The sequence below is a fragment of the Carassius carassius genome, chromosome 16 (assembly GCF_963082965.1).
Source record: "Carassius carassius chromosome 16, fCarCar2.1, whole genome shotgun sequence".
Taxonomy (NCBI): domain Eukaryota; kingdom Metazoa; phylum Chordata; class Actinopteri; order Cypriniformes; family Cyprinidae; genus Carassius; species Carassius carassius.
In genome coordinates this window covers 17848903-17874606 of record NC_081770.1, presented here as the reverse complement: position 1 = coordinate 17874606, position 25704 = coordinate 17848903, and the positions used below count along the sequence as shown (strand labels likewise).

At 39.9% G+C, this 25704-nt stretch overlaps 1 protein-coding gene across 2 annotated transcripts in view; it reads left to right on the top strand.

Annotated features, from left to right (window-relative positions):
- Positions 1–25704, top strand: part of LOC132159745 (protein phosphatase 1 regulatory subunit 29-like) — a 71091-nt gene that overhangs the window by 13288 nt on the left and 32099 nt on the right. Inside the window, exon 2 of one of the 2 annotated variants that reach the window (XM_059569342.1) lies at positions 6422–6570. The exons of the other annotated variant lie outside the window; for it this stretch is intronic. The gene's annotated coding sequence lies outside the window, so the exon portion shown is untranslated. The remainder of the gene's footprint in view (positions 1–6421; positions 6571–25704) is intronic. 2 annotated transcript variants of the gene reach the window in all.

Here is a 25704-nt window from a genome sequence, read left to right as displayed (position 1 = left end):
GATTCTACGGCTCTGTGTATTAAATGGCACTCCATCTGAACGCATGTGCTGGAGATTTACTACTAATCACAGCACCGGCTTTACTGACAAGATGCTCATGACAAATCACATGCGATTTATCGTGCAGCCCTACTATGCTAGTAAATTGTGATATAGCACTTTGATAATTGGTCCGTAATCAGCACAAACTCTCGACTAATGTTTCTTGTCTTTCTGCTAAAACAAACAGTTTCTATCCATTTTTAGAAACATTTTAAGAGAGTGTGTTTGATTATTACCTAAGGCTGTTTGGCTAATACTGTTACCGCAATACATTGTGACAGAAAATTGCAGTATAGCACTTAGTCATGTTAACCTGCGTCTAGTAGCTTTTTACTGCTAAATTTCATTAGTTTTAAAAAATGTTCAGCATTGCTACTGAAAACTAAGTTTGTAGCATCTCTTCTACTGTCTACTTCCCTCTAATCCTGTGTAATTGAAGCAAGCTTCACGGAGTTTGTTTACACATACCTATTTAGCATTTTTAGCATAGCTGATTGTTCATCAATGTGTACAAAGTACACTAAGATTGGACCATATCGCCTTTCTGCAGTTTTATAGCTGTTTGTGGAGAAATAGGATATGTTGGAAAATCGTCCTGAGAGAATAACCCTCCTTCGGAGTAGGATGATTGCTTCAGTGTGGACATAAATGGGAAAAGTATTGCTATTTTTCGTTAAGGACTGCTGAGTAATAATGAAAGTATTTCAGGACTGGGGCTCACCATTTGTGATCTGATTTATTCTTTGTTCCTGTTCCTTTCGAGCTGAATCACAATGATTAGCTCAGGGTGACTCTGTCATGGGTGAAGAGCATTTAACCCGACGAGGAGACTGCTAGCTGTTGTTATCGCCCTTTTGAATCCTTGCCACTGGCTTTTTAAAGAATATTTTGTTCTTATAATCGCACGGATCAGATTATCCATTTGTTTGAGAGCCGTTTATACTACTTATTAGAAGTTTTGAAAACCTATTAATTAGAATAACTTTTCAGTTTATGGCCACAAACTTACACTAGCATGTTTTGCATCGCTAGCATCAAGTTTATGATGATACTTGCTAACATGTTTAAGCTGGTTATCTTGATTTTTTTACTACAGCATTACCAAGTCACAGTATCTAGCTGTCGGTCATAATTTATAAGTTGTTTCATGTGCAGGTGAGTTTCTCAGGATAGCCTCAAGAAGTGGGCAGTGGGGTCAGGTGATGATCTGAAGCGCCTTCATCTGTGTTGAATGTAGTGTGCTTGGTAGTGTGTATGTGTGTGACATTTGATATGGCTGGGACCAATTACTTGTCTTGTGGCTAAACCTGGACCATGCCCGATTACCTCCTAATCTCATACACACACACAACAGCAGTGACACACCTAAACTCACACACACACACACACACCTTTTCCCTGTCTGTGGTAATTTTCTTCTTCTCTATCTTTCTCACACTGTTCTAAATCCTGTGGAATAAATGTAATGAGGGGCTTTGTTTTTTTTTTTTTTTTTTTTTTTTTTTTTAAGGAGATTGCGAAACAAAGCTGCTAAGAGGCTAATCTTCGTTGCATGTGAGGGTATACTTAAGATACATTTTGGGGACAACATTTTTTTAAATCTGACAGAAATAAAAAAGATTCTAAATAATAGAAATGCAATTAAATTTTTGTATAGTTCATCTTCATCAGAGAAGATTTGGAGAAATTTAGAATTACATAACTTGCCATAACTTGGGACTTCTCAAGTCAAATCTATCATTTCGATGTTTTTAACATTAAACCATTTCATCTGGCTTAAATACGAGTCCTACAGTATATCCATAATGTTGGTTTCTTCAGTGAAGAAGTCATCTAGCCTGAATCAGGAGAGAAATATGCACAGATCAAGCACAGTTTACAAGAAAAAACAGTCTCAAACTGTTCTAAACGAATATGTTTCTTGATTCTGATGTGAGAGGACAACAGGGATGGACTTTTTTTCTATGGTAGAATGCATTATCATAGACTCATATTTTGGTTGGAAGCAACATTTTGTAGTTACATCTTAAAAACACACTGATTTTTGTAATGAATTGATGGACTGGAGTGGTGTGGATTTTTTTTTGTGGATTATTGTGATGTTGTGATCAGCTGTTTGGACTCTCATTCTGACGGCACCCATTTACTGCAAGAGGATCCATTGGTGAGCAAGTGATGTAATGCTACATTTCTTCAAATCTTTTCTGACGAAGAAACACACTCATCTACATCTCGGATTGGCCTGAGAATGAGTACATTTTCAGCAATTGTTTATATTTAGATGAATTGTAAGTCTCTTCCTCCTCAGATATCTCCATATGCTCTGGTTGGACAAAAGATTTTGATATGAATTACACATTAGTTTTATAGCTCTGTACAATTGTATATTTCCACAATTGACACAATTGACTTTTTTTAAGGAATTGTAAGAAATTAATTAAGAATACTTAAATGAAGCTACATAAAATCTCTAAGAACAAAAGACTTCCCGGCTTTCATTGGAGCTTAATTGCTAGTGGTTCAGTAGGTGGCAGGTTCATTCTGCAGTTGCCAGCAGTTCTCCACTGTCAGGCCTCTTTACAGTTATTGTAGTGGTCTTAAAACTGCGCAGCTGGATATCCAACCACTGCTTAATAAGACAAAATCCTTTGCCTGTTCTCCCTGCAGATTTCTTCCACATCACATAACAAGCTGTGGTTAATGAATGCAACAATGCAGGTTTATGATAAGTCGAGCAGGGTTTGTCAGCCAGACAGCGAGATTTGTTCCATTTTATGCAGTGCATAATCATGTTAAACCAGAGGGCGTGGAGATGCTTGACTGGATGCGGAATAACGGCTGTCTGCCGCCGGTACAGCAGTTCAGATTCGGTTCATCGCGCACAGACTGCAAGCTGGTATGTTGCTGTTTTTATGAGCACTCAGACACGATTCAATTTCACCCCTTAAATATATGCATAATTATGTAGGTGTACTGACTGTTTTTGATTGCTTACAGTTACAGCCATTTTCAGTGACAAAGCAACTGCAAGTCAATCATTTTCAGGGAGCATTGGCAAGGTGCAGTGACAGTTGGCGACGCGACAAAGTTGACTTCAGCTTTATGCAAACTAGCATCATAAACAAGCATACATTTATTGTAAGCATTTTCAGTCTTTTCTCCTAGTCTTGGCCAATAAAATATGTATATATAAAATTTAAATTAATATTAAATAAAATAGCAATTCAAAGATATAAACATATTTGTATTTTGAATATAATTTTTTTGAAAATGAATACAAATTTATCCTTTTTTAAATTATTTTAGTGAAACTAAATTATTAAATTATATATATATATATATATATATATATATATATATATATATATATATATATATATATATATATATATATATATAATACACACATACACATACACATAAATATATAATATACACAGTATATCTATATATACACGGTGTGTGTGTGTTTATATATATATATATATATATATATATATATAATTTAATAATTTAGTTTCAAAATAAGAATGTTTATATCTTTAAGTATAAACGTGTGTGTGTGTGTGTGTGTATATATACGTATGTATGTGTGTGTCAATATGTGTGTGTATATGTGTACACACACACACACTGCTAGTCAAACCTTTTTGAACATTAAGATTTTTCATGTTTTAAAAGAAGTCTCTTCTGCATTTATTTAAACCAAAACACAGCAAAAGCACTAATATTGTGAAATATTTTTACTGTTTAAAATAACTGCTTTCTATTTGATTATATATTTAAAATATAATTTATTCCAGTGATCAAAGCTAAATTTTCAGCATCATTACTCCATTCTTCAGTGACACATGATCCACATTTATAATGTTTATTATAAACATATTTATAATGTTACAAAAGATTTCTATTTCAGATAAATGCTTTTCTTCTGAAATTTTTTTATTCATCAAAGAAAACAAAAATCCAACTCAGCTGTTTTCAACATAATAAAAATAATTTGTTTTTTGAGCAGCAGATCAGATTATTAGAATTGTTTCTGAAGTATAATGTGAGTGGAGTAATACTGCTAAAAAAACAACTTTGAAATCAAAGCAATAAATTAAGTTTTTGAAATATATTCAAATATATATATTTTTTAAATTCTTAAAATATTTTACTGTTTTTGCTGTATATTGGATCAAATAAATGCAGGCTTGGTGAGCAGGAGAGATGTCTAGAAAATTAAAGTATCTAGAATATCAAAAATCCTTGATAAATTATGATGATACTAATGCCAGTTTTGTTTGCCATCTATTCTTTCTATCCGTTACGCTTCATCGCAGGTCAAAGCAAATGGTTATTTTTATAGAGGCAATCTGCAAGGGCACCGTTTTAGTTACCAAGCAACATGGTGATCAGAGTCGGTGTATTTTGCTTAAATTAGACTGCGCTGATGAGACCGTTAACGAGATGAATGGCTATAATGGAAAGCTCGAACATTACAATCTTGTTTCATTCTACAGTGTGCTCATTACAACAGTGATCCATGGTAGAGTCTATTAAAATTACACAGTCAAGTTCAGCCACCGTGTGTGTTTTTGCAAACCCGCTGTCTCCCTGGTCTTCTAGATTCTCACTAGTGGTATTTTGTCAGAATGCATATATATATATATATCTGATTCATGATCATTTCAGTATCGGCCTCATTTGGGTGTAATTGGGAATCCCTTGCAAAATACATAGTGAAAGAAAAAGGAAAGCAGAATAAATTGCAACACCCAAATGGCACAAATGAAGTGGCTGTATTTTAGAGATGGTTATGTAGGCTAGTTCAGAAAACACAGTATTTAATCAATCCTTTTGAGCTGTGCTTATGCTATCCACTTTATTTTTTTATTTCATTTTATGTTTTAATAGACCTATACTTTTGCTGCATGTAAAATAAAATTTCACAAAAAGTATTTTTTTTAGTGTATTTATTATATTTGTGCCAATCACAGTCCTATTTTTGTTTTTCACAACCATTTCCCCCCGGTCTTTGTCTCTCAGAATTAAACTATCTGTTTTAGCAGCTGCAGAACAGCTTTTGTTACAGCCTCTTAGCAAAGCCAAAGAACAGACATAGTTAGTTTTGTACCAAAATGTGCGGCACAAACTGTTAAATACAGCTTTAATAAAAAAAAATATTATCAGGAAACTTGTTAAAAATTTATTTCAACCATACGCTTATAACATTGTGTTCCCTAAGAAGAATATGCAGAGCTGTAGGTGCTACACCCAGACCAGGAACGGCAATGATACGTATTTGGAAACCTTGCTGCAGCTTTTTGTTTAGATTTTCTTTGTGTTGTTTAAAATAGGCATCATTGCGGTGGCCCAGTGGTGCACCACACAAGAAAATCTCAGATCAGAGTCGGTGTATTTTGCTTAAATTTTGCTTCCAAACACAATGGAAACAAGTTGCAACACAATGAAATTAGCACAAGACAACGGAAACAAGCCACAAAACAACAGAAACCAGACACAACACAAATAAATTAGCACAAACAACGGAAACAAGACACAACACAAATTAGCACAACACAATGGAAAAAGTCATAACACAACAAAATTAGTACAAAACAATGGAAACAAGTTGCAACACAATGGAAACAAGCCACAGCACCAGGAAACCCTGCTGAAAAACACACCATATGCTGGTTAGGTATGTTTTGACGCTTGGATGCTAGTTAATGCTGGTCCTTTGCTGGTTTATGATGGTCCTTTTGTTGGATTATGCTGGTCCTTTGTCAGGACATGACCAGCATAAACCAGCAAAGGAGCAGCAAAAACCAGCAAAGGAACATCATAAACTAGCATCCAAGCGTCAATACATATAAAACAAAATGTTATTTTTTTCAACAGGGAATTAACAGAGCAGAAAGAAAGTAAGCCACATCACAATGAAATTAGCCACAACACAAACTAAGTTACCACAACACAACAGAAAAAAGCCACAACACCACAGAAGAAAAGCCACAACACAATGAAAACAAGCTAACCCAGCGAATTGGCACAAAACAACAAAATTAGTTGTATGCATTGTGTTGTAGCTATTTCGTTGTGTTGTGCTCTACTGGGCCACTGTACATCTGATACTTATTTTTGCTTAGTTAAGTCAAGAAATGCTCTTTTTGGACTGCAAGTTACAGAATGTTTATAGTACCTCAAGTTCTTTTTATCCCAGAAGGACCATGGAAAATATGATATGACCCTGTTAAATGAGTCATAACTGTCCTGAGCTAAGAAATAGCAACCTCTAGTCTTAGCAATGTTTCACATCTTTGAATCTGTTGAATATGTAGCCTGGTGCTTGTTTAGACCTTTATGCGCCTTGTTCTCTGTCCCTGCCTCTCAGTGAAAGAGTGGTTCTTGGGAGGGTAGGTGGCTGGAGCTGTGCCAGTCACGACTGGAAGGAGGAGAGAGGGAGCGATAGATAAGACGAGGAAGGAAAGAGCAAGGCTCCTTACATCGCACTCCTTCCACTCTGCTGATGCATAGAAAATGGTGGGTTGACGCACACACCGCCTCACACAGTGAGAGATAAGCCTGCATGGACTCATTATAAAGCAACAAGACCACACACCATTGTGTAGTGTTTATGTACTTTTCCAGTTTTATTGACAAAATTTATGAACTACTTACCCATTGCTTTTCAAAGCAAAAATGCACTGTGTCCCTATGTGTGCAAAGTGTGATTAAACGTATACTTTAATATTTTATTTGCAATTATTTTATTTATTTGTTTTAAATTTTTTTGAAGCTTTTTTTTGAAGCTTTTTTGACATCAGCCTTATTTTCTTTATAAGTGTGTATGTTTTTTGTATTTATTAAATATTATATATAAGCATGTCAATTAAAAAAATACTTTTAATGAAAATTAATAAATTTTAATGGTTGATAAATAGTATTTGAGTCGTAAATTCACTTACCTTTGGCAAGTTAAAGGTCCCCTTCTTCGTGATCCCATGTTTCAAACTTTAGTAAGTGTGTAATGTTGTTGTTAGAGTATAAATAATATCTGTAAAATTCTAAAGCTCAAAGTTCAATGCCAAGCGAGATATTTTATTTAACAGAATTCGCCTACAAAAAAATGACCCGTTTGGACTACATCCCTCTAGTTCCTGCAGTAATGACGTCACTAAAACAGTTTTTTGACTAACATCCGCCCACATGAATTCACAAAAAGGGGCATGGTCTTGTTGCACTCAGACGGAGAAGGAGGAAGAGTTGCGCTTGTGTTTGTCGCCATGTCGTCGAAACGCTGTTATTTTCATCTCGGAGTCCAATCACCTTTGTTTGGGCCTCCCAGGGACGCTGTACTTGGAGATTAATGGTTACAATTTATGTTTAACTCGGTTCCCGAAAATTATAATTGTCGCGTTCACTATGTCACGGGTGTTCGTAATGTAACGCAGGATAATAGGTGGGAGGTTTCACTTACCTGATTGAAGCACAGACCAGTCAAATCCCAAACAGGTGTGTTAAATCCAGTAATGAATGAGCGCGGGCTATAAGCGGGAGCGAGTATTCATTTTGGCATGTTGTCTCGTCAGGAGAGATGCGCCACCGGTAAGCTGCTGTTTTTATCCATTGAGTTTGTTGTCTGTTGCGTTACTGCTGTGCTGCCGTTATATGTGCGCGGTTTGTATGATTGAAAACTGTTACTTTGGTCACGCTGATAAAACCTTGTGTGCGGTCTGATGTTTAATATTGTCGGCTCGATAGTATCCGTGGCTATATAAAAGGCAAATGTTTGAAATTGGAGCGTTTCACTGTCACACGAGTTACTTCCTGTTTGCAGTGCTGGATGGGTAATGTAGTTGATCACTTTACATTTTGTAATGGATTACTATGCTCAGCGATGCCACTTAGAACTACACTCACTGTTTTCACTTTGAGCCAACAGACTGAGAACGCTATTGGTTTAATGTGTAACATTGACATTGTATATTTGGTGTGTGTGAAGTTGTTGCATTTCTGTGTTAATATGCATGTGCTTTGTGTAGTCATTTAGTTTAAATACTAAGTATATTATGATATTTATAAGATTAAATACTGACTATATTGAAATTTATATTTTACTTATATTTGTATATGTTATAATATGTAATATATATTTATATTCAGATTTTATGGTATATTATGTATGTGGCTATCAATATTGTTGTTTACATTGTAACCTCTCCATTTCTCCAGGTTTATAACCTGCTGATGTGTGTGGACTAATCAATTGTTTATGAAAAATAAATCAGGGTAAATAAAAACCCACAACGAGTTGTAACAACGTGTCCTCTCCTGACGCCCCGTTCGGTGGGGATATTCTTAAAGAACCGAACAGTTATAAACCGCGGCCTACTGCACTGGATTGAATGCAGCTAAAACAGCCACGGACTGCTTCATTAAGGAAGCTCAATCAACCCAGGATCAGCTGGCCTCTCACTTCTTTGACTGACCCCAAGTTTATCATTAATCAAACTGCCCGTTGATCAAGGATAAAGGAGCTCGTGTGCACATTGGCATTGACGTCTCTCCAGTCAACACAAAGGGAGTAACAATGGCAGACTTGGAAAAGCTTAAAAGTGTGCGATCAAGAGCACAGGCTTCATTCACCAAAAGGGCTCATACTCTCACCAAACCGGGACTCTTGGAACCGACTGAAGTTCTCAGTGAATGGAAGATTTTCAGGACAGACTTTTCTAAAGTCATAGATGCGGGACATGAGTATGCTGAAGCCCTGAGAGAGTCAACAGATGAGGAGGTCATAGAATCTGCAAACCAAATTGAGGAGAAGACAGCGGAGTGTGAGAACAGGTTCCTCGAGGTAAAGAATGCCACCCAGGAAACCTTTTGGGCCAGCTATGCAGAGGAGGTGTTTTTTAAGCAGGTCAAAACAGCTGAGTCGGCCATCACTCAGGCAGAGGAAGAGGAAGTTAACCCTCGGAAGTCAGTCAAGGACCGTAGGCTAAGAAATAGAGGTCTTGAGAGAGAGGTCATTGAACTCAGAGAAATGCTAGTAGAGTGGAAGGAGTTGGTTCCTGGTTCGAGGGCATTAGATCTCAGGACACGCCACAAGACACTAAAGAAGAGGGTCCTGGCGTTGTCTGACAAACTGGAGGAGGACGAAGCAGACCAAGTGAAGGGTAGAGAAAGAAACCTGGAAGATGAAAGCAGCGCGGTTGGTGATCCGATACGAGATGCTCCTTTCATCTCTCTCCCTGACATGTCTGCCGATCTCCAGCTGAAGCCCAAAACGTATGCGGGGGCATTGAACATGAACACACGGCCCCTCTCACAGCAGAGCAGCCCGGAAAGGACCAAAGGAAACTTTAATCTCAAGCCTCAAATCAGCCTTGAAAGAGCACGGCTACCGACTTTCTCTGGTGACATGAGGGACTATTACCGCTGGAAGACTGAGTGGGAGGACCTACAAGAATTGGGTAACCCACAAGGTGTGGAATGTATAAAAAAGTTCCACTTATTAAATAGTCTCCACGAAAAGGTCAAGAAGGATCTCGTCCTATCTGGCTGTGGATCCGCCGACGATATGTTCAGGCTGCTGGACAGCAAATACGGGAACAAAGCAAAAATAGTCCTAATGATCACCAACGAAGTCCAGTCTCTTCCCCCTGTCAAAGGAAACAATCCAAGAAGAACCATTGAATTGATCCAGGCTGTTGAAAGAGCACTGTACAACCTCCAGATTCTTGGTGAAGAGGATGCCGTGAAGAACCGTGTTGTTGCTCAATCTCTTGAAAGCAAGCTTCCCAGTTCACTCAAGAAGGAGTGGATTATGCACAAAACTGACCCAGCAAACAGGTTCTCTCCAAAGTATCATTTTGATTGCCTCCTAGGATTCTTGAAAAGGCAAGAGGAGATTCTTGAGGAATTGGATCAGTTGGAGCCAAGCCCTGTGGACAAAGGCCCTGTGGAAAAGGGTGCTGCAGACTACCCAGATAAGAGAGGGAGGAAGGCTTTCACTAAATCCACAGCAGGTCAGAAGGACGACTATCCCTGCTGTACTGTCTGTGAAGATGACTCTCATGCTGGCAAGCTATTTGCGTGCAAGATCTTCAGGGAGCAAGATCTTTTAAGAAAAAGGGCCCATGTGAAGAAGCTAGGGTTGTGCTCCAAGTGTTTGAGGCCCCACCCCAAGGATGGTAAAGGATGCACACCCAGATACCTCTGCCCAAAAGTAGACTGTCGGAAAGGAGGGGTGTCGGACCACAATTACCTTCTGTGTCCTAAGCCACCGACTCCAAGGAAGAACAACAGCAGTGAGGAGCAGAGTACCATAAAAATTGGAGGAAAGAAACTTGGCCTAACCAACAAACAAGAGGAGTTTCTGGCAGAACTTACTCCAGAACAAAGAGAGAAATACAAGAATGCATTCTCAAACAAAATATCATCAACTGTATGTGCCAAGGCTGGAGATGGACTGCAAGAACATCCAGTGGTGATGATGCTGATGGAAGTGACGACAAACTCGGGATGCCTTATTGGCTCCCTAATCGACCTCGCATCTGATACCAATTACATCACCAATGAAACTGCTGATCGCCTTGGACTGTGCGGTGAGAACATCAGGCTTATAGTCCATGGAGTTGGGGGGATGAAGAAGACTGTCCTGACCAAACGATATTCTCTGCGGCTGAAGGTGAAGACATCCAAGGGAAAAGTGGCAGAGCATAGGATTCTCTGCTAAGGCCTGGAAAACATCGCCGAGGTGACTCAATTAGTCACTGCCGAGCAACTGCAGAAGTTTTTCCCAAATGTACCCAGAGACGAACTGGTCCGTCCCACAAAGATTGACCTTCTTATCAGTCATCGGGAAGGTCGTCTTGTTCCCCAGCCAATCAGGATTGTGGAAGACCTCGTTCTCTGGGATGGTCCGCTAGGAAAGACCGTTGGGGGAACCCATCCCGATCTCATTGAGACAGTTGACATGGCCGTGTACTGCTCCGAAACTCACCTTGCAAGAACCATGAGATCAGCCTCGATGGCGTATAAAGAGACCATCATACCTCGGGAAGAGGAAGGAAATGCGCTTATCCGGAGCACAGCAACCGCCAACAAAGAGGTCTTCGAGTGGTTCAGGTGGGACAGTATCGGAGCTGCGTGCAGTCCTCAATGTGGCGGCTGCAAGTGTGGTAGGTGCCCCCCTGGAGGAAAAGAAATGACCCTTAAGGAAGAGCGGGACCTGGAAAAGATAAAAGAATGCCTAACATACGTGCTGGCGGACAAACACAGCAACTCTCCCCACTGGGACACAGCTTATCCCTGGAAGACAGACCTCACAGCACTGCCAAACAATCGGCAGGCAGTGGAGGCGACCTTCAGAAATACTGAGAAACGTCTGGAGAAAGAACCTGTGTGGAAGGCTGCATACAAAGAACAAATACATGAAATGGTTTCAAGAGGGGCTGCTGCAAAACTCACAAGGGAGGAAATTAACAACTGGGAAGGACCTAAATGGTACATCAGCCATCTGGTTGCACCGAACCCTCATTCCTCCTCAACCCCTGTGAGAATTGTGTGGAATAGTAGCCAAGAGTTCCGAGGCATAAGTCTAAATGATCTCCTTCACAAGGGTCCTGATGTACTCAATCCCATCAGAGGTGTCCTTCTGAGGTTCAGGAGTGGACTCCATGCAGCACTGGGTGATGTAAAAAAGATGTATAACTCAGTGTGGCTGAAAGATGATGAAGTTCACCTCCACCGCTTTCTCTGGAGAGACAACCCTGAGGACAACATTGAGGAGTTTGCAGTCGTCAGAGTAAATATCGGCGATAAACCCGCAGGATGTATTGCCCAAGTTGCAATGAAAGAGACAGCCAACCTTCCTCAGTTTGCTGATATGATTGAAGAACGGCGAGCTCTGACTGAGGACAGCTATGTGGATGACATCCTGACCTCACACGATGACCTCAAGACACTGGAGAGGATCACCAAAGGGGTGGAGGAGATTTTGAGAGCGGGAGGCTTCTTCCTGAAACCATGGGTTCTGTCATGCCAAAGTGGGAGGAGTGGAGTCCCTTCTGAAACAACTGTACCCACGACCCTGGTACTGCCCAACCAAATGCATGATGGGGAGAACAAAGCGCTTGGGGTCGGTTACGAACCTGAGACAGACAAGCTCCGTTTGCTGACTTCTATCAACTTCTCTAAGAAAAGAGGGAAAATGAGGACAGGATTTAATCTGAGTATGGAGGATGTCAGGGAAGGAACACCAAATCCCCTTACCCGACGCATACTTCTTAGCCAGATTGCCGCATTATACGACCCGGTTGGTCTTGCCTCACCAGCCAAACAGAAGGGAGTGATGTTGGTACGAGAATCATTCCAGGAAGCTGGCAAGGACAACCCATCTAAAGACACATGGGATGCCCCTCTCTCACTAAAACTTAGAGAAGCCGCAATAACGCTCTTTGAAGAATTTGTGAGGCTTGGCCAGGTAAGGTTTGAGAGAAGCCTCACGCCTCCTGGAGCCATAGGCCCACCGACAGGGATCACGTTCTCAGATGGAAGCGAATCCTCCTATGGAGCCGTACTCTACCTGCGGTGGGAAATCCGAGACAAGGTGGTAATGAAGTTGGTGGAATCCAAGGCTAAACTCACCCCTCTCGACCAAAAGGGAGATGTGATCAAAGCAGAACTCTGTGGCGCGGTCTTCGCTACCCGCCTAAAAAAGTATTTTGAGAAGCACTGCCACATTAAAGTCAAGCAATGGATTCACTTTGTGGACAGCCAAACAATCCTGGCAGCCATCCAAAAGGACAGCTACGGCTTCCAGACCTTTTTCGCAAATCGAATCGGTGAGATTCAGAAAGCCGGACATGGGGAAGATTGGAGGTGGATTGAAGGCAGACGAAACATTGCTGACATTCTTACCAGAGGTGCAACTCCGGAGGAACTTAATGAAGGGTCAGAATGGCAGCAAGGCCCTGAGTTTCTGAAATGGCCTAAGACCGACTGGCCTATGAAGATGGCCAGTGAGATTACACCCTCTGCTGCTGAAGATGTGGGAAAACTTCAGCGGAAAGCCTTCTCAGCTGTGATTACCAGGGCCCAGTCAAAAGAAAGAACTGACCTTAACGGGCCTGACATCAAGGCGGACCTCAGACATGGGGTCAACGGTAGATCAACATCACCAGCTGTCCCGGGTGCAACATCAGTGGCAGGCAGACAGAGAAGGCCCTGGGCGATTGGTTTGGTACGTCTTGTGGAACCTCAACGCTTCAGTTCTCTGTCTAAGCTGTGTGGTTCCATAGCCTGGACTCGAAGGGCTGCGGAAACCTGGCTGAGAAAATGCCAGGCACCTGACTCATCAAAGTGGGAGGCAAACTGTTCTATCCTGTCAACTGAGGAGAGAGCGCAAGCTTTCCAAGACCTGGTCCTCGCAGCCCAAGATGGCAGTCAGTTCCTGGACTCAACACTGAACCGCTTGGTGGTCCACAGAGACGAGAGCACAGGAATCCTTCTCTGTGGAGGACGAATCCAGTCCTGGAAAGAAGATGGAACAGCTGTTCCTTTAATTCCATTTCGTTCATGGCTCGCAACACTACTGTCAAGAGAAGCTCATGACGAGAACCATGAAGGTGTTGCTGCCACGCTTCTGCGCACCAGGAGGAAGGCATGGATTGTGCAAGGTCGGAGGATAGTAAAGAAAGTTGCAAACAACTGTATTACATGTCGCAAACTGAAAGGGAAGATGTGCCAGCAGATGATGAGTGATCTGCCGCCAGAACGCTCACAGCGTGCTAACCCATTTGAGTATACCACACTAGACCTCTTTGGCCCCTTTGAAATCAAGGATGCTGTCAAGAAAAGAACAGGAAAAAAAGTTTGGGGCATAGTATTCTGTTGCATGGCATCAAGGGCAGTCCATGTGGACCTCGTTGACGACCAATCATCGGAAAGCTTTCTCCAAACTTACTCTCGCTTTGTAGCATTGAGAGGCAATCCCAGAAAATTGTGGTCAGATAGGGGAACCAATTTCATTGGAGCTAAACCTGCCCTACAAGACTTGCATAGGTACTTAGCTACCTTACGGGAAGCATCCATAGAAGACAAAGCCGCCAAGAATGGGACAGTGTGGGCATGGAACTTTCATCCGGCTGACGCACCTCATCGCAACGGGTCTGCGGAAGCTGCAGTTAAGCTCATAAAAAGGGCTCTCACTAGCCTCGGAGGGACAACAAGCTCACTCACCTGGGGTGAGCTCCAAACCCTCTTCTACCAGGCAGCTAACCTCACCAATGAAAGGCCGATTGACGCCAGGGCACAAGAACAAGAAGACTCTATAGAGTATTTGACCCCCAATACTCTGCTTCTCGGGAGGACCAGGCAAGGGGGAGATACAGGAGGAATTGACTTGTGCACCCATCCCTGGCGCCGTCTCAGATCCATCCAGATTGGTGTGGATATGTTCTGGAAAAAGTGGAGTGAACTGGCCGGACCTAACTTATTCATTCGGCCAAAGTGGCACCAGACCCAAAGAAATGTAGCGATAGGTGACATTGTTTGGATTGCTGATCAGAACGCACTGCGAGGGCAATTCCGGCTCGGACGGATCCAGGCCGTGTACCCTGACAAAAAAGGACTTGTGAGAGACGCGGACGTTAAGACGTGTGCAGGCCCCCCTGCCTCCCTAATAGTTGGGCAACTGAAGAGGAATACTCAGCAGCTGACGTCAGTCATCCTACGGCGAGACGTGAGGAGACTGGTAGTCCTCATCCCTGTGGAAGACCAGTGACTCCTAGACCTCGTCTCTTCGGCCACCAGTTCTCCAGGCGCTGCCTAAACACCCAAACCCCCCAATTCTGAAGGCATTACCCCAGGATACCTCTCTCTCTCTCTCTCTCTCTCTCTCTCTCTCTCTCTCTCTCTTTCTCTCTCACTGGTTGGTATGCTTCTATGCTGCCTTCACCACCACTTGCACCACCATTCACGAAGAATGAAGAGTACATACCCCATATGACCAAACCTGGCAGAACACCACACATCTGTCAGGGGAGGTGCTTGAACAATGACAATGGTGTCCTATTCTTCACAAAAAAAAAAAAAAAAAAAAAAAAAAAAAAATTGTGTGTATTATGTGGTGTAATGTTTTGCCTGTGACCGCCTTAAATCACATGATCAGTCAGTCAAGTGGGAGGTGTCGCGTTCACTATGTCACGGGTGTTCGTAATGTAACGCAGGATAATAGGTGGGAGGTTTCACTTACCTGATTGAAGCACAGACCAGTCAAATCCCAAACAGGTGTGTTAAATCCAGTAATGAATGAGCGCGGGCTATAAGCGGGAGCGAGTATTCATTTTGGCATGTTGTCTCGTCAGGAGAGATGCGCCACCGGTAAGCTGCTGTTTTTATCCATTGAGTTTGTTGTCTGTTGCGTTACTGCTGTGCTGCCGTTATATGTGCGCGGTTTGTATGATTGAAAACTGTTACTTTGGTCACGCTGATAAAACCTTGTGTGCGGTCTGATGTTTAATATTGTCGGCTCGATAGTATCCGTGGCTATATAAAAGGCAAATGTTTGAAATTGGAGCGTTTCACTGTCACACGAGTTACTTCCTGTTTGCAGTGCTGGATGGGTAATGTAGTTGATCACTTTACATTTTGTAATGGATTACTATGCTCAGCGATGCCACTTAGAACTACACTCACTGTTTTCACTTTGAGCCAACAGACTGAGAACGCTATTGGTTTAATGTGTAACATTGACATTGTATATTTGGTGTGTGTGAAGTTGTTGCATTTCTGTGTTAATATGCATGTGCTTTGTGTAGTCATTTAGTTTAAATACTAAGTATATTATGATATTTATAAGATTAAATACTGACTATATTGAAATTTATATTTTACTTATATTTGTATATGTTATAATATGTAATATATATTTATATTCAGATTTTATGGTATATTATGTATGTGGCTATCAATATTGTTGTTTACATTGTAACCTCTCCATTTCTCCAGGTTTATAACCTGCTGATGTGTGTGGACTAATCAATTGTTTATGAAAAATAAATCAGGGTAAATAAAAACCCACAACGAGTTGTAACAACGTGTCCTCTCCTGACGCCCCGTTCGGTGGGGATATTCTTAAAGAACCGAACAATAATCCACATGTAAGACTATGTGCAGCACATTTTGCTGAGGACATTTTGCTGAGGACAGCTTCCTCAATCTCAATCAGTTTAATGCCAGATTCGCACAAAGATTATTCCTGAAAGATGGAGCAGTTCCCTCTTTGTCTGGAGAAGGCATTGTTTATGGACCACAGCCAGTAAGTGTATTTTATTATTTAAGTTGGTGCGTTTAACAGTTTCTGTAACTTATTACACAAAGGGCAACGCTGTTTAGCTTTGTTAACTAGATGTTAGGGCTGTGCAAAAAAATCGAATGCAATTTTCATGCGCATCTCGTCAGTAAAAACGCTCCTGTGATTATAAGTACATGCTCCTGCCCACTTGCTTCTCAAAACTAGCCCAATCACGTTTCCAGGAGGGCAGCGTCCGCTCAGCTGCTGTCGAATCCCAACACAGGAACCACTGGCACAATCAGAACTCGTTATGTATTTCTGAAGGAGGGACGTCATTGAACAAGGAAGTCATCAGCCCGTTTTTATGACAGTGATATTCTGATATTCTGATATTTATGATAGGTGACAGATTCACCTACAACCCGAATTCCGGAAAAGTTGGGACGTTTTTTCAATTTTAATAAAATGAAAACTAAAGGAATTTCAAATCACATGAGCCAATATTTTATTCACAATAGAACATAGATAACGTAGCAAATGTTTAAACTGAGAAATTTTACACTTTTATCCACTTAATTAGCTCATTTAAAATTTAATGCCTGCTACAGGTCTCAAAAAAGTTGGCACGGGGGCAACAAATGGCTAAAAAAGCAAGCAGTTTTGAAAAGATTCAGCTGGGAGAACATCTAGTGATTAATTAAGTTAATTGATATCAGGTCTGTAACATGATTAGCTATAAAAGCTTTGTCTTAGAGAAGCAGAGTTTCTCAGAAGTAAAGATGGGCAGAGGCTCTCCAATCTATGAAAGACTGCGTAAAAAAATTGTGGAAAACTTTAAAAACAATGTTCCTCAATGTCAAATTGCAGAGGCTTTGCAAATCTCATCATCTACAGTGCATAACATCATCAAAAGATTCAGAGAAACTGGAGAAATCTCTGTGCGTAAGGGACAAGGCCGGAGACCTTTATTGGATGCCCGTGGTCTTCTGCTCTCAGACGACACTGCATCACTCATCGGCATGATTGTGTCAATGACATTACTAAATGGGCCCAGGAATACTTTCAGAAACCACTGTCGGTAAACACAATCCGCCGTGCCATCAGCAGATGCCAACTAAAGCTCTATCATGCAAAAAGGAAGCCATATGTGAACATGGTCCAGAAGCGCCGTCGTGTCCTGTGGGCCAAGACTCATTTAAAATGGACTATTTCAAAGTGGAATAGTGTTTTATGGTCAGACGAGTCCAAATTTGACATTCTTGTTGAAAATCACGGACGCCGTTTCCTCCGGGCTAAAGAGGAGGGAGACCTTCCAGCATGTTATCAGCGTTCAGTTCAAAAGCCAGCATCTCTGATGGTATGGGGGTGCATAAGTGCATACGGTATGGGCAGCTTGCATGTTTTGGAAGGCTCTGTGAATGCTGAAAGGTATATAAAGGTTTTAGAGCAACATATGCTTCCCTCCAAACAACATCTATTTCAGGGAAGGCCTTGTTTATTTCAGCAGGACAATGCAAAACCACATACTGCAGCTATAACAACAGCATGGCTTCGTCGTAGAAGAGTCCGGGTGCTAACCTGGCCTGCCTGCAGTCCAGATCTTTCACCTATAGAGAACATTTGGCGCATCATTAAACGAAAAATACGTCAAAGACAACCACGAACTCTTCAGCAGCTGGAAATCTATATAAGGCAAGAATGGGACCAAATTCCAACAGCAAAACTCCAGCAACTCATAGCCTCAATGCCCAGACGTCTTCAAACTGTTTTGAAAAGAAAAGGAGATGCTACACCATGGTAAACATGCCCCGTCCCAACTATTTTGAGACCTGTAGCAGAAATCAAAATTGAAATGAGCTCATTTTGTGCATAAAATTGTAAACTTTCTCAGTTTAAACATTTGCTATGTTATCTATGTTCTATTGTGAATAAAATTATTGGCTCATGTGATTTGAAAGTCTTTTAGTTTTCATTTTATTAAAATTTAAAAAACGTCCCAACTTTTCCGGAATTCGGGTTGTATACAGATAGGTGAATTGTGTGAAAAATACTGTGTTTTTTTACACGTGAAACATGAACACGTTATATTGCACACTGTAAACACAATCAAAGCTTCAAAAAAGCGTGAAAAACGGGACCTTTTAAAAAAAATCTGTCTGTGTGTGTGTGATTTAAAAAAAACAAGTATTTTGTTTTTTCTATCATTTCAGATTTTTAAAAGTAGATTGGATTCATTATGAGTTTCTAATTATTTAATGATTGCAGTCTTTATTCTCTATAGTTATTGGCTCCCATAAAACGAGCAAATTTGCTCTCTAGTGCTTCATCCATTCCTCGGGGAAGAAAGAGAGACACACATGAAACAATGCATGCAATAATTTCATCAGTATATTTGGTGAAAAGGGGTGCAGGAAATAAAAACACAAGACCAATAAGAGAACAGGCAAATAGAAACGAAAGAGAGACGGGGGGGAAAATAAATAACATAAGGACCAAGGAGTGCCCATGGAATCAGAGAAAAAGAGAGGGTGGGAAAAGTGAGACAACGACAGGAAAGGTCTCTAACAAATCTGATCAAAAGCTCCTAAATCTCTAAGGACTCAGAAAGAAGGGAAGAGAGGCAGAACTGCACTGCAAAGAAGCAGCGAACTGAAAAAGGGAAGGATGAAAGAAATAAAAGTGAAGCAGAAACAAAGAGTAGAGGAATGACAAAGCAATGGATCGTTAGCACACGGGCCTTCATCTTGTTCCCATACTTTCAGGCATCGACAAGGGAACATTTTCTCTACTAATTCAGGACTGCTTCCTTGACAGAAACTTTATAGTGTTTTTGTTTTTCTAAAAGAAAACATTCAGTAAACACTTTATTTTGAGTCTTATTAGACTTCTAAAACGTGTTTGATTTTTACGATGTTAGTGATGTTTGCTTGTCTAAAATGTGTCACGGAGATACTAGAGTGTATGGCGGTTGCTAGGTTGTTTCCTGGTGGTTGCTAATGTGTTTGGATTGTTTATTAGTGTTTGAGGTTGTTAGGGTGTTTTTAATGGGTGCTGGGTAGGGTTTATACTGGTTAAAGCTAATTTCAGTGGGGTTGATGAGGGTGAGTGTTGCTAAGACATTGTAGGGTGGTTGCTAAGGTGTTTGAATAATTCTTTGTTTATGTTTTTTTGCTCATTGCTGTCAGGGTGCTATGTTGAGGAGGGCAGTATGACCAAAATCTTATATCATGATATGAGTAATTTTATTTCATGTTAACGATATATATCACAATTTAGTTTTTTTTTTTTTTGCATTAAATAAGGTTATCAACAATTTTAGGTTAACAACAATTTTGATACTTTAGAAATTTAAAAATTCTTGTTACCAGTGTCAGTATAAAATAAAAATAAATAAATAAATAAACTAATGCTAGCCTAAATTAAAAAAAACAAATCTCAAGCTGACTGAAGACAAGTAAGCAGTCAGCTATAAAATAAGAATAAGAAGCTTACTACAAGCAATAGGACAAAAAATACAGTAGAACAAATAAAATAAATGCTACATTGTATAAAGTAATCAAATGTATAAAACACTGCTGTGTAAATTAAATATATATTTTTTCTTAATAAAGTTACAAAAGTGATTTAGTCAAGAGCAGTGAGAGTTTTTGTCTCATTTGTTGTTTAATTTACATGAATGACAGAAAGCCGGAATATTAGACTGCTGTCACTTTAAGAGCTACCTGGATCTAATATACTGTTACACGTTTTCTTTCTCATCTGTTTGCTTTTGCATAAGACCTAAATAATAGTGTTTACGAGGATCCTTGCAAAAATGGGCATTTTGGCCTATAAAGTGTAAAAAATAATACTGACAACTGCCTTCACATGCGCATGCCTAGCTGACAGCATGCGCATATAGCGAAATTACTTCTCTTTTGAGTTCTCTTTTAGATTACTTCTCTATCTTCCATGAGCTGGCGGGAATGTTAAAGTACACAACACGTGCATTTTCCAGAAATCCTTTTAGAATCCAACCAATCAGATAATGACTTCGAAACTCCTGAAGCATTTCTGATTTTGTTTTTCGTATGCATCAGACGTTTCATCCAACAGTCCATGTTGTCATTGCTACATTTGAAACTTCTACAAAGAAAAATATATTTTCAGATCGCTTGTTAGTACTGCTGGTTAGCTTTGGATATTCAGAGACAATGATGCTAATGCTTTGATTCTGAGTAGCAAAAGTGGCAGCATGGTAAAGATTAAAATCTATAAAAATTTTTACCACGTTCAGACCCACTTAGCACCGAGGGTGAGTACATGGTGACAGAACTTGAACTCTCCCTTTAAACAGATTCCAGTTATTTTTCTTAGTTCTTCGCAATTCTATTTTTTTTTCTTTGTACTGTATGTTCACACCTTGTGCTCGGCGTTCCAATTCCTAGTATCCCTTGTGCAGTCGGTGTCTTTCAGCACTTGTTCTCTTGGCTTCTGTCATTCTAAGTGCCCCCACCCAGTGCTCTCTCTATCTCTCTCTGTCCCTTGCTCTCTCTCGTTGTCCTTTGAAGTGTAAATCTCTTCAGCAGGACTCCTGGCTAATGAAGCTGCTGTCTCGCTGTAATTAGAATCATCTTGGGTTCCCTTGACACGGCTGTGGTGTGGAAAGAGAGGAGAGAATACAACACAGAAACCAAAAGCCAATGCAGTGATATTCAGAATTGGCTACAGTCTGAAATACGGTGTGGGAATACTAATGACTTACGTAAATGAAATAGCCAATAGTCAATAATTGCCATTTTTTCACCAGAAAGGTGGGCGGAATACTCCATATGGAGACGGATGGAAGGTGGCTATTATGTTAAATGAGACTTTCATCAGAAGCGTTGAAATGCATGAACGCCTTTGGAAAGCTTCTATAATGGCTAAAATTACACCTACGGACGTTCAAAGAGAGGGAAGGAATAACACTGATAGACAAAGATGCCTGTGCTTTGATGTTATATTACCTGGCCCATTTTTCTGGTAATAAGAATATCATTTCTTCTAAAATAACAGAGTAGTCAAAGTTGAATACAATAATGTTTGATTTAAGTACTTTTCGATTGTACCGGTTTAGCCATAGTATAGTTTATGATTTAAGTGATAGTTTACCCTAGAATGAAAATTGTCATCTGATTAAGCTCTAAAAAGGACAAAAATGTCATAAAGGCACCATAAAATTGTTTTTTTATTTTATTTATTTTTAGAGATTGACATAAAAAAAATTTTTTTTATTAAAAAGTAATATGATTTCAGTATTGTTTATATACTATTATAGTATAAATAAGTATTTTGAAATATATTTTATATTTATCAAATTTTAGTTGTAATCATTTTGTGCTTTTATTTTTTATTTTTTTTCTCATTTTAGTACTTTTTTTTGAGTAAGTTTCCAAGGTGAAAGTTTTAATAAAAAATAAAAAAATCTTATATAATATATCCATGACAAATTGAAAAATCAAGCCGACACAACATAAGCCTTCCAAAGTCTGTCTCCAAGGAGAGGACACTTTGTGAAAAACATTATTAGTGTGAGAAAAGCTTTTCAACCTGCAGAGGAAAGGACAGATAGTGAAAATAAAATGAAGTAATTTGAATTCAGAACCTTGTTTCCCATTATGACATAATCCCACTGTTGTCGATGCCAAATCGGTTGTTGTCTTTGCAGTCTAATGCCTGGATGGAGATCAAACAAATTTGAGGTGAGACATTCCCAGAGCCTCTTGAATATAATGTCCTTCCAAAGGAACACAAACCCAAAATAATTTTACAGGGGTTGGTCCAAAAAAAAAGGTGGCTGTTTTTACACTGAGAAAAAAATGACACTTCAGCTTTAAGGAGGGAAAGAGATCAAATAAGATTTATGTATTGCGGCATATAGCTTCCCACTTTTGACTTTAAGCAAATCAAACACAATTCTTCATGAATTCAGACATTTTTGAAATTGTATTTTGATAAGCTCAAGTAATGCAAACATGCACTGTCATGTTAAATGTTAGTAACCTCAGCAGATGCTGTACTGTTGATCGAACGCTGGCTGTGGGTCCCTCAATAATGGCTCTATGATTGATGTCTTAATAATGTTTTATGAATAAGGCACAAATGACGGGAGTCATAACGTGATTTCTGTCGTGAGCGTCATGAGGACTCTGGGATTGGCTGGGTGACAAATTAAATTTTTCACTTTCATTTTATGGCTAATATTACATAAATATTGTATGATAAGTTTTGTTTTGTTTCAATAATATAAAAAGTGCAATTGCAAAAGAATTTTACTTTGGGAAATTCCAAATAAAAATATTAAAACACAAAATTAAAACAGCCAATCAGTCTGATTTGATTGAATCATTTAGAGGGTTTTGGAGCAACTGAAATACATTTGTTAAGATCCTGTCTGCTCCTCAAACTCTCTTTAGCCACAATGCTAACTCAAATGTACACAGTTTGTGGATAAAAGTCTGTCAGGAGATACAGGGTTCTGAGAATAATATTTACTTCAGACAAAAGGGAAGAAAATGGCTCAAAGTCTTAGTTTTCCAGCTTAGAACTGATTTGTAATACTAATAAACTAGCTAGCTTACTTTGCTATTCATAAGCTAACCATTGTTTTGATGCTGTTTCACACAGAAATGGAAGTAAGATAGGTTGCAAAAGCAGTTTTGTGGTAATTTTAAATTGGAAGTGGGAGAACTGTTATTGCTTTTCTGAAGGTTATGATGCATGCTTAATATCTAACACCAAACGCTGAACTTGCCAGAGGGTTAGCGCGCTTAGCTAATTCATTAGGCTGTGGAAGGTTTCGGCAGCTTACACCCAAACAGACCCAGGCTTGACTTTCATGTAAACCATTTCCTTAGAATCCTTGCCTGAAGGCCTCCAAATATTTTCCCTCTCTCCGAGTGTTGGGAGAAATGAGTTTTGGCGGGTAGGTGCTGCGGTAATAACTCAAACATAGATACAATCAGGATTTTCATCAACAGCCTGTATATAGTCGTTTCAGATGGTTGAAATGTGATGTGAAAGAGAGAAAGAGGCAGTGATATACATTACAGCGTTACACTGTGGGTTTCAGTAACATAGCAGTACTAAGATCATACTGTAGCAAAAACAATCCCCAAGATACCTTTTTCTCCTTTTTCTTTGTGGTCTGTTTTATACTCTATTTTGAACAAAGCTACCTTGTTTTCTTTTGTGAAGTCTTAATTTGCATCCAGGTTTGCTGTTTTGCTTGAGTTGCTTTAACATCTGTTGAAGTTCCGAATAGCTAACAGAAAAAAACTAGCTTGTAAAGCTAACTAGTAAAAAAGATTGATGATATTCAGTTTGCAAACATGCACTTCTGTTGTCAATTTTAGCATTTAAGTAGAATTACTTGCAAATATAATTAGTATTCTCTCTATATGAGGATTTTACTCTGCAGATTTAAGAAAAGAAAAAAACCCAGTTTGACTGATATACTCATTTTGTTAGCTTGAGGATTAGTTCTTGTTTTTCAGTTTGCATCAGCAGTGTCAACAGTCTTTTTTTTTTCATCTGAACAGGTTATTTAACTAAAGCTATTGTGATAAAGGAAACAACATTGGCTAACAAGAAGGATGAACAGTTCATATCTTTGATGAATTAGAGTGTAGGCGAATGCATTTCTTTAATGCTAACAAATATGCCCATATGTGTTTCTCATTCCAGAATATTGTTTTGAATAATCAGACATCTTTGTTGGTGGAATGGCTTGGATTGGACACTGTCTAATTTGTATGGAAAGCTGTCTATTTTGTACCCAAACAGCAGAGCGTATCTATTAGCGTGCATTTCAAAGGCTTTTGTATTCTTTGGTTCGCTGTTGTCCGTAGCTGTTAGCTTGGAGAATCTCTGCCCCAATATTGTTATCTTCTCAAGCTCCCATTGAGGGCGAGTTGCTTTGATCGCTGTCATGAACAAATTACATGCTGTAATGCTGTTTAACTGGCTAGAAATGTCATGAACAGCAAACCCACCCCCTACCTCACCCGCTTCACCTCAGCAGACGAACAGCTGACAGTCCCAACTAAAAATATTTTTCTTTGTAACAGCAGGAGTTATTGATGAAGAGTTCCAGAAGCCAATTCTGCAGTCCATATTTCCAACATACTCATACTGTACTTGTTCACTCATGCGGCATGAGTGGATCGTGAGCAAGGCTTTCCAGTTCATTCTCTATGGGAGCCAAGGTACATTGTGATGGAAAGCAGAGTGAAACTACAGAGCATTAAAAAGTTAGGTAATGCTGGTATTTATGCAAATGAGCGATTGGTACCAGCCAATCACTATGAGCTCAAGGTAAGGTTTTGCACATTTTATTTGTAGCTAATCTGTGTCTAGCTTCGTATAAATTTTTACTTTTTTTCTCTTGTGATTAATTTATTAAAGAGTAACTAAACCCTTAACCAACTTTTTTTAGTCTATAAGAATGGGGCTTTATTAGTGCGGTTCATTTATTCGAGTAACTTTTTTGACATTTGAGTATAAAGTGTTTTAATTCTACAATATATGGTGTAAAAACATGTGAGTGCTGCCCTCTTCAGGTTGAACGGTGGCTACTGCAGTTGATTTTTCCTATTGGATGTTGCGGTGGCAAGTGACGTAAGCGGTGGCAGGTGACGTAAGCGGTTTCCAGCTCACCACGCCCCTTGGTACGAGCTACCACGCCCTTGGCAGTATAACACCATCATAAATCACTGTAGTGAGTCAAGAGGTGGAATTGCGAGTATTGGTAACGACCAGGATAGACTAATATAGCATCTATTTAGCATAGCAATTATATAGTTATTTAGATCTTCAAGTTAGCGTAGATTTATCTGTATTTAGTACAGTGGTCAGGATGGTACGGAGGTGTGTTGCTGGTTGCTGCAGCACTGCTGGACTGCATAGTTTACCAGCAGACTTTAAAATTAAGCGCCAGTGGTTGCATGCATTTGGCCTGGAAGACCGCAAGTTCAGGTGTGCAAACTGCGTTTTACAAGGGATTGCTTCTCCAACGCAATGGAGGTGGAAATGGGCTTCTCCACACAGCTCGCGCTGAAAAGCGACGCGATGCGGGAGGTAAGACCGCAGTTTGAGCCAGCGGCTCGAATTGATATGAACAGACACCTCGACACCCTCCACTTCAGGTAAAAGTGGGGGAGAAAAGTCCTCTACTTCAAATGATCGCTCTGTTGCAAAGCTAATTGCGTCATTACAGTCACTTTCCATTTTAGCGTCTCTGACAGCAGCTGTCAATCAATCGTCACTGCGGGTCTCAGGATCACGCCGCACTCGCTCAGCCCGCCCTAGGTTCGTCCCCTCTATCTCCGCTGTGATCTGCCCACTTTTCAGCA